Consider the following 8,866-nt stretch of genomic DNA (forward strand, 5'->3'; position numbering starts at 1 on the left):
CATTACAATATTCAGGAAATGATTGCCCATGTTCCAACCTTTAATCAATGAAACCTAAGTGGCATGAACCACCATCATCAACACAATATTGCCTTGAAAGTTCTACAACAGCTCTGGCAGCTAGGCTTGCATGTTCTGCAATCTCAGCCATTGCTTGAGCAGCAAAGGTAGCATCCTTCAATTTCATGTTCCAATTCTGCCTGCCAACCGAAAATTTACCATTACCATCTCCAGGAAATGATTGCCCATGTTCCATCCTTTCATCCTTGAAACCTATATGGAATGAACTACCATGACCAACACAATATTACCTTGAAAGTTCAACAACAGCTTTGGGAGCTAGGCATGTATGTTCTGCAAACTTTGCCGCTGCTTGAGCAGCAGAGGTAATATCCATAAATTTCATGTTCCATTTTGCCTGCCAACAAAACAATTACCATTACCATCTCCAGGAAATGATTGCCCATTTTCCAACCTATCATCATTGAAACCTAAGTGGCATGAACCACCATAATCAATACAATATTGCCTTGAAAGTTCTACAACAGCTCTGGCAGCTAGGCTTGCATGTTTTGCAAGCTCAGCCGCTGCTTGAGCAGCAGAGGTAGCATCCTTAAATTTCATGATCCAATTCTACCTGCCAACCGAAAAATTACCATTACCATCTCAAGGAAATGAATGCCCATGTTCCATCCTTTCATCCTTGAAACCTAAGTGCCATGAACCACCATCATCAGCACAATATTGCCTTTAATGTTCAACAACAGCTTTGGCCGCCAGGCTTGCATATTCTGCAAACTTAGCCGCTGCTTGAGCAGCAAAGGTAGCATTCTTAAATTTCATGTTCTAATTTTGCCTGCCAACAAAAAAATTACCATTACCATCTCCAGGAAATGATTGCCCATGTTCCAACGTTTTATCCTTTAAACCTAAGTGGCATGAACCACCATAATCAACACAATATTGTCTTGAAAGTCCTACAATAGCTCTGACAGCTAGGCTTGCATGTTCTGCAAACTTAGCCGCTGCTTGAGTAGCAGAGGTAGCATCCTTAAATTTCATGTTCCAATTCTGCCTACCAACAAAAAAATTACCATTACCATCTTCAGGAAATGATTACCCATGTTCCAACCTATCATCATTGAAACCTAAGTGGCATGAACCACCATCATCAACACAATATTGCCTTGAAAGTTCTACAACAGCTCTGGCAGCTAGGCTTGCATGTTCTGCAAACTCAGCAACTGCTTGAGCAACAGAGGTAGCATCCTTAAATTTCATGTTCTAATTCTGCGTGCCAACGGAAAAATTACCATTACCATCTCTAGGAAATGATTGCCCATGTTCCAACCTTTCATCCTTGAAACCTAAGTGGCATGAACCACCATTATCAACACAATATTGCCTTGAAAGTTCTACAACAGCTCTGGCAGCTAGGCTTGCATGCTCTGCAAACTCAGCCGTTGCTTGAGCAGCAAAGGTAGCATCCTTAAATTTCATGTTCCAATTCTGCCTGCCAACCGAAAATTTACCATTACCATCTCCAAGAAATGATTGCCCATGTTCCATCTTTTCATCCTTGAAACCTAAATGGAATGAACTACCATGATCAACACAATATTACCTTGAAAGTTCAACAACAGCTTTGGCAGCTAGGCTTGTATGTTCTGCAAACTTTGCCGCTGCTTGAGCAGCAGATGTAACATCCTTAAATTTCATGTTCCATTTTGCCTGCCAACAAAACAATTACCATTACCATCTCCAGGAAATGATTGCCCATTTTCCAACCTATCATCATTGAAACCTAAGCGGCATGAACCACCATCATCAACACAATATTGACTTGAAAGTCCTACAACAGCTCTGGCAGCTAGGCTTGCATGTTCTGCAAACTTAGCCGTTGCTTGAGCAACAGAGGTAGCATCCTTAAATTTCATGCTCCAATTCTGCCTGCCAACATAAAAATTACCATTACCATCTCCAGGAAATGATTGCCCATGTTCCAACCTATCATCATTGAAACCTAAGTGGCATGAACCACCATCATCAACACAATATTGCCTTGAAAGTTCTACAACAGCTCTGGCAGCTAGGCTTGCATGTTCTAAAAACTCAGCCACTGCATGAGCAGCAGAGGTAGCATCCTTAAATTTCATGTTCCAATTCTGCCTGCCAACAGAAAAATTACCATTACCATCTCTAGGAAATGATTGCCCATGTTGCAACCTTTCATCCTTGAAACCTAAGTGGCATGAACCACCATCATCAACACAATATTGCCTTGAAAGTTCTACAACAGCTCTGGCAGCTAGGCTTGCATGTTCTGCAAACTCAGCCGCTGCTTGAGCAACAGAGGTAGCATCCTTAAATTTCATGTACCAATTCTGCCTGCCAACAAAAAAATTACCATTACCATCTCCAGGAAATGATTGCCCATGTTCCAACCTCTCATCATTGAAACCTAAGTGGCATGAACCACCATCATCAACACAATATTGCCTTGAAAGTTCTACAACAGCTCTGGCAGCTAGGCTTGCATGTTCTAAAAACTCAGCCACTGCTTGAGCAGCAGAGGTAGCATCCTTAAATTTCATGTTCCAATTCTGCTTGCCAACAGAAAAATTACCATTACCATCTCTAGGAAATGATTGCCCATGTTGCAACCTTTCATCCTTGAAACCTAAGTGGCATGAACCACCATCATCAACACAATATTGCCTGAAAGTTCTACAACAGCTCTAGCAGCTAGGCTTGCATGTTTTGCAAACTCAGCCGCTGCTTGAGCAGCAGAGGTAGCATCCTTAAATTTCATGTTCCTATTCTGCCTGCAAACAGAAAAATTACCATTACCATCTCCAGGAAATGATTGCCCATGTTCCAACCTATCATCATTGAAACCTAAGTGGCATGAACCACCATCATCAACAGAATATTGCCTTGAAAGTTCTACAACAGCTCTGGCAACTAGGCTTGCATATTCTAAAAACTCAGCCACTGCTTGAGCAGCAGAGGTAGCATCCTTAAATTTTATGTTCCAATTCTGCCTGCCAACAGAAAAATTACCATTACCATCTCTAGGAAATGATTGCCCATGTTGCAACCTTTCATCCTTGAAACCTAAGTGGCATGAACCACCATCATCAACACAATATTGCCTTGAAAGTTCTACAACAGCTCTGGCAGCTAGGCTTGCATGTTCTACAAACTCAGCCGCTGCTTGAGCAGTAGAGGTAGCATCCTTAAATTTCATGTTCCAATTCTGCTGGCAACAGAAAATTTACAATTACCATCTCCAGGAAATGATTGACCATGTTCCAATCTTTCATCCTTGAAACCTAAGTGGCATGAACCACCATCATCAAGAAAATATTGCCTTTAAAGTTCTACAACAGCTCTGGCAGCTAGGCTTGCATATTCTGCAAACTCAGTCGTTGCTTGATCAGCAGAGGTAGCATCCTTATATTTCTTGTTCCAATTCTGCTGGCCAACAGAAAATTTACAATTACAATATTCAGGAAATGATTGCCCATGTTCCAACCTTTAATCCTTGAAACCTAAGTGGCATGAACCACCATCATCAATACAATATTGCCTTGAAAGTTCAACAACAGCTTTGGCCGCTAGGCTTGCATATTCTGCAAACTTAGCCGCTGCTTGAGCAGCAAAGGTAGCATCCTTAAATTTCATGTTCCAATTTTGCCTGCCAATAAAAAAATTACCATTACCATCTCCAGGAAATGATTGCCCATGTTCCAACGTTTCATCCTTTAAACCTAAGTGGCATGAACCACCATAATCAACACAATATTACCTTGAAAGTCCTACAATAGCTCTGACAGCTAGGCTTGCATGTTCTGCAAACTTAGCCGCTGCTTGAGTAGCAGAGGTAGCATCCTTAAATTTCAGGTTCCTATTCTGCCTGCCAAAAGAAAAATTACCATTACCATCTCCAGGAAATGATTGCCAATGTTCCAATCTTTCATCCTTGAAACAAAAGTGGCATGAACCACCATCATCAACACAATATTGCCTTGAAAGGTCTACAACAACTCTGGCAGCTAGGCTTGCATGTTCTGCAAACTTAGCCGCTGCTTGAGCAACAGAGGTAGCATCCTTAAATTTCATGCTCCAATTCTGCCTACCAACAAAAAAATTACCATTACCATCTCCAGGAAATGATTGCCCATGTTCCAAGCTATCATCATTGAAACCTAAGTGGCATGAACCACCATCATCAACACAATATTGCCTTGAAAGTTCTACAACAGCTCTGGCAACTAGGCTTGCATGTTCTAAAAACTCAGCCACTGCATGAGCAGCAGAGGTAGCATCCTTAAATTTCATGTTCCAATTCTGCCTGCCAACAGAAAAATTACCATTACCATCTCTAGGAAATGATTGCCCATGTTGCAACCTTTCATCCTTGAAACCTAAGTGGCATGAACCACCATCATCAACACAATATTGCCTTGAAAGTTCTACAACAGCTCTGGCAGCTAGGCTTGCATGTTCTTCAAACTCAGCCGCTGCTTGAGCAACAGAGGTAGCATCCTTAAATTTCATGTTCCAATTCTGCCTGCCAACAAAAAAATTACCATTACCATCTCCAGGAAATGATTGCCCATGTTCCAACCTATCATCATTGAAACCTAAGTGGCATGAACCACCATCATCAACACAATATTGCCTTTAAAGTTTTACAACAGCTCTGGCAGCTAGGCTTGCATGTTCTAAAAACTCAGCCACTGCTTGAGCAGCAGAGGTAGCATCCTTAAATTTCATGTTCCAATTCTGCCTGCCAACAGAAAAATTACCATTACCATCTCTAGGAAATGATTGCCCATGTTGCAACCTTTCATCCTTGAAACCTAAGTGGCATGAACCACCATCATCAACACAATATTGCCTGAAAGTTCTACAACAGCTCTGGCAGCTAGGCGTGCATGTTTTGCAAACTCAGCCGCTGCTTGAACAGCAGAGGTAGCATCCTTAAATTTCATGTTCCTATTCTACCTGCCAACAGAAAAATTACCATTACCATCTCCAGGAAATGATTGCCCATGTTCCAACCTGTCATCATTGAAACCTAAGTGGCATGAACCACCATCATCAACACAATATTGCCTTGAAAGTTCTACAACAGCTCTGGCAACTAGGCTTGCATGTTCTAAAAACTCAGCCACTGCTTGAGCAGCAGAGGTAGTATCCTTAAATTTTATGTTCCAATTCTGCCTGCCAACAGAAAAATTACCATTACCATCTCTAGGAAATGATTGCCCATGTTGCAACCTTTCATCCTTGAAACCTAAGTGGCATGAACCACCATCATCAACACAATATTGCCTTGAAAGTTCTACAACAGCTCTGGCAGCTAGGCTTGCATGTTCTACAAACTCAGCCGCTGCTTGAGCAGTAGAGGTAGCATCTTTAAATTTTATGTTCCAATTCTGCCGGCAACAGAAAATTTACAATTACCATCTCCAGGAAATGATTGACCATGTTCCAATCTTTCATCCTTGAAACCTAAGTGGCATGAACCACCATCATCAAGAAAATATTGCCTTTAAAGTTCTACAACAGCTCTGGCAGCTAGGCTTGCATATTCTGCAAACTCAGTCGTTGCTTGATCAGCAGAGGTAGCATCCTTATATTTCTTGTTCCAATTCTGCTGGCCAACAGAAAATTTACCATTACAATATTCAGGAAATGATTGCCCATGTTCCAACCTTTAATCCTTGAAACCTAAGTGGCATGAACCACCATCATCAATACAATATTGCCGTGAAAGTTCAACAACAGCTTTGGCCGCTAGGCTTGCATATTCTGCAAACTTAGCCGCTGCTTGAGCAGCAAAGGTAGCATCCTTAAATTTCATGTTCCAATTTTGCCTGCCAACAAAACAATTACCATTACCATCTCCAGGAAATGATTGCCCATGTTCCAACGTTTCATCCTTTAAACCTAAGTGGCATGAACCACCATAATCAACACAATATTACCATGAAAGTCCTACAATAGCTCTGACAGCTAGGCTTGCATGTTCTGCAAACTTAGCCGCTGCTTGAGTAGCAGAGGTAGCATCCTTAAATTTCATGTTCCAATTCTGCCTGCCAACAAAAATGATTGCCCATGTTCCAACCTATCATCATTGAAACCTAAGTGGCATGAACCACCATCATCAACACAATATTGCCTTGAAAGTTCTTCAACAGCTCTGGCAGCTAGGCTTGCATGTTCTGCAAACTCAGCCACTGCTTGAGCAGCAGTGGTAGCATCCTTAAATTTCATGTTCTAATTCTGCGTGCCAACAGAAAAATTACCATTACCATCTCTAGGTAATGATTGCCCATGTTCCAACCTTTCATACTTGAAACCTAAGTGGCATGAACCACCATCATCAACACAATATTGCCTTGAAAGTTCTACAACAGCTCTGGCAGCTAGGCTTGCATGCTCTGCAAACTTAGCCGTTGCTTGAGCAGCAGAGTTAGCATCCTTAAATTTCATGTTCTAATTTTGCCTGCCAACAAAACAATTACCATTACCATCTCTAGGAAATGATTGCCCATGTTCCAACGTTTCATTCTTGAAACCTAAGTGGCATGAACCACCATGATCAACACAATATTGCCTTGAAAGTTCTACAACAGCTCTGGCAGCTAGGCTTGCATGTTCTGCAAACTTAGCCGCTGCTTGAGTAGCAGAGGTAGCATCCTTAAATTTCATATTCCAATTCTGCCTGCCAACAAAAATGATTGCCCATGTTCCAACCTATCATCATTGAAACCTAAGTGGCATGAACCACCATCATCAACACAATATTGCCTTGAAAGTTCTTCAACAGCTCTGGCAGCTAGGCTTGCATGTTCTGCAAACTCAGCCACTACTTGAGCAGCAGAGGTAGCATCCTTAAATTTCATGTTCTAATTCTGCGTGCCAACAGAAAAATTACCATTACCATCTCTAGGAAATGATTGCCCATGTTCCAACCTTTCATACTTGAAACCTAAGTGGCATGAACCACCATCATCAACACAATATTGCCTTAAAAGTTCTACAACAGCTCTGGCAGCTAGGCTTGCATGCTCTGCAAACTTAGCCGTTGCTTGAGCAGCAGAGCTAGCATCCTTAAATTTCATGTTCCAATTTTGCCTGCCAACAAAACAATTACCATTACCATCTCTAGGAAATGATTGCCCATGTTCCAACGTTTCATTCTTGAAACCTAAGTGGCATGAACCACCATGATCAACACAATATTGCCTTGAAAGTTCTACAACAGCTCTGGCAGCTAGGCTTGCATGTTCTGCAAACTCAGCCGCTGCTTGAGCAGCAGAGGTAGCATCCTTAAATTTCATGTTCCTATTCTGCCTGCCAACAGAAAAATTACCATTACCATCTCCAGGAAATGATTGCCCATGTTCCAATCTTTCATCCTTGAAACAAAAGTGGCATGAACGACCATCATCAACACAATCTTGCCTTGAAAGGTCTACAACAGCTCTGGAAGCTAGGCTTGCATGTTCTGCAAACTTAGCCGCTGCTTGAGCAACACAGGTAGCATCCATAAATTTCATGCTCCAATTCTGCCTGCCAACAAAAAAATTACCATTACCATCTCCAGGAAATAATTGCCCATGTTCCAACCTATCATTATTGAAACCTAAGTGGCATGAACCACCATCATCAATACAATATTGCCTTGAAAGTTCTACAACAGCTCTGGCAGCTAGGCTTGCATGTTCTGCAAACTCAGTCGGTGCTTGAGCAGTAGAGGTAGCATCCTTAAATTTCATGTTCCAATTCTGCCGGCAACAGAAAATTTACAATTACCATCTTCAGGAAATGATTGTGCATGTTCCATCCTTTCATCCTTGAAACCTAAGTGGCATGAACCACCATCATCAACACAATATTGCCTTGAAAGTTCTACAACAGCTCTGGCAGCTAGGCTTGCATGTTCTACAAACTCAGCCGCTGCTTGAGCAGTAGAGGTAGCATCCTTAAATTTCATGTTCCAATTCTGCCGGCAATAGAAAATTTACAATTACCATCTCCAGGAAATGATTGACCATGTTCCAATCTTTCATCTTTGAAACCTAAGTGGCATGAACCACCATCATCAAGAAAATATTGCCTTTAAAGTTCTACAACAGCTCTGGCAGCTAGGCTTGCATGTTCTGCAAACTGAGTCGTTGCTTGATCAGCAGAGGTAGCATCCTTATATTTCTTGTTCCAATTCTGCTGGCCAACAGAAAATTTACCATTACAATATTCAGGAAATGATTGCCCATGTTCCAACCTTTAATCCTTGAAACCTAAGTGGCATGAACCACCATCATCAATACTATATTGCCTTGAAAGTTCAACAACAGCTTTGGCCGCTAGGCTTGCATATTCTGCAAACTTAGCCGCTGCTTGAGCAGCCAAGGTAGCATCCTTAAATTTCATGTTCCAATTTTGCCTGCCAACAAAACAATTACCATTACCATCTCTAGGAAATGATTGCCCATGTTCCAACGTTTCATTCTTGAAACCTAAGTGGCATGAACCACCATGATCAACACAATATTGCCTTGAAAGTTCTACAACAGCTCTGGCAGCTAGGCTTGCATGTTCTGCAAACTTAGCCGCTGCTTGAGCAGCAGAGGTAGCATCCTTAAATTTCATGTTCTAATTCTGCGTGCCAACAGAAAAATTACCATTACCATCTCTAGGAAATGATTGCCCATGTTCCAACCTTTCATACTTGAAACCTAAGTGGCATGAACCACCATCATTAACACAATATTGCCTTGAAAGTTCTACAACAGCTCTGGCAGCTAGGCTTGCATGCTCTGCAAACTTAGCCGTTGCTTGAGCAGCA

The sequence above is a fragment of the Nicotiana tomentosiformis genome, unplaced genomic scaffold, assembly GCF_000390325.3.
Source record: "Nicotiana tomentosiformis unplaced genomic scaffold, ASM39032v3 Un00013, whole genome shotgun sequence".
Classification (NCBI taxonomy): Eukaryota; Viridiplantae; Streptophyta; class Magnoliopsida; order Solanales; family Solanaceae; genus Nicotiana; species Nicotiana tomentosiformis.